General features: G+C 36.6%; 1 protein-coding gene and 1 pseudogene across 1 annotated transcript in view; both read left to right on the plus strand.

Annotated features, from left to right (window-relative positions):
• LOC106872929 (phosphatidylinositide phosphatase SAC2) overlaps positions 1 to 1,591 on the plus strand; it is a 701,722-nt gene that overhangs the window by 206,339 nt on the left and 493,792 nt on the right. The window lies entirely within an intron of this gene.
• LOC128250577 (5S ribosomal RNA) lies at positions 90 to 209 on the plus strand (annotated as a pseudogene).

The raw sequence follows: 1,591 nt of genomic DNA on the forward strand, positions 1-1,591 counted from the left end.
TCATACTCTTAATTGCTTTATATATATATATATATATATATACACACATACATACATACATACATACATACATATATATATATATATATATATGCGACCATATCACCTTAAAAACACCTGGTTCTCATCTGATGTCCGAAGTTAAACAATATTGAGCTTAGTTAGTACTTAGATGGGTGACCGTTTGGGAAACCTAGGTGCTGTAAACTTCTTTCAAGGTGCAGGAGTGGCTGTGTGGTAAGTAGCTTGCTTACCAACTACAAGGTTCCAGGTTCAGTCCCTTTGGGTGGCACCTTGGGAAAGTGTCTTCTACTACAGCCTCAAGCCGACCAAAGTCTTGTGAGTAGATTTGGTAGATGTATGTGTGTATGTATGCTTCTATGCCTGTGTTTGTCCCGCCACTGTTGCTTGACAACCAATGTTTGTGTGTTTACATCCCTGTAACTTAGCAGTTTGGCAAAAAGAGGATGATAGAATAAGTACTAGGCTTACAAAAAATAAGTCCTGGGTTCAATTTGCTCGACTAAAGGTGGTGCTCCAGCAGGGCCACAGTCAAATGACTGAAACAATTAAAAGAATAGAAATATATCCTTAAAGTTATGTGGAATGGTTTTGAGTGGATTCATAAAAAGCTCCTGAGCTATTTATTCCAGCAACTGCTTATTATTCCCGTCTCTCAGAATAATTTCATTAGTCTGGTGCCACTATAGTGTTTCATGAACACTATATATTATAACAAGAACTTTTGGATGGAAATTCATAAATTTCTTAATGCATTGCTACATACGTTTCCACAAACCTCATGTTTTAGTTGTATTCCCTGTCTGTAGGATATTACAAATAAGATTTGCAAAATCCATGAATTTTAAAAGGCATATTAAAATATGTGTTCATTTCTTCAGGCATGTGTGTGTGTTTGTGTGTGTGTGTGTATGTGTGTGTGTTTGTGTGTGTGTGTGTATGTGTGTGTGTTTGTGTTTACCCTTGTCTTTATATCACATGATAGTTGTAAATGAGCATCACCATCATTCAAGCAGTGTTGTTTGTTTTCAGTCTTCCGTGAAAAGCATGTCTGGCCTTGAAGAAATGTTATCTTGCTTGGGAACTGGTGAGGGTTGGTGGCAGGATGGGCATTTGGCTGTGGAGTATCTGTTTCAATGAATTCCATCCGACCCATGCAAGCAGAGAAAAATAGACGGTAAAGAAATGATAATAATGAAGATGAGGATGTTGATTTATTGTCTTAATATATCATTTTTGATAGCACCGTAGCCCTTCTTTGTTCAGCTAATAGCTGTATTTTTTCAATGTCTCAAGTTATTCATTTTCCTCTACACTGTGTATTCAGTAGCAGGAATCTACTCACCTAAAGACACACATACACACACCACACATACACACACCACACATACACGCACACCACACATACACACACACATATACCAAAGCTTATACATACTTAAATGCTGCAATCTACATATACATGTATACAAATATATATATACACACACACACTCAGTAGATACATACATAAATGCAGTAATCAACACATCAAAATGCAGATACACACACACACACGTGTATATATATA

This window comes from Octopus bimaculoides, chromosome 22 (genome assembly GCF_001194135.2).
Source record: "Octopus bimaculoides isolate UCB-OBI-ISO-001 chromosome 22, ASM119413v2, whole genome shotgun sequence".
NCBI classification, from domain to species: Eukaryota; Metazoa; Mollusca; class Cephalopoda; order Octopoda; family Octopodidae; genus Octopus; species Octopus bimaculoides.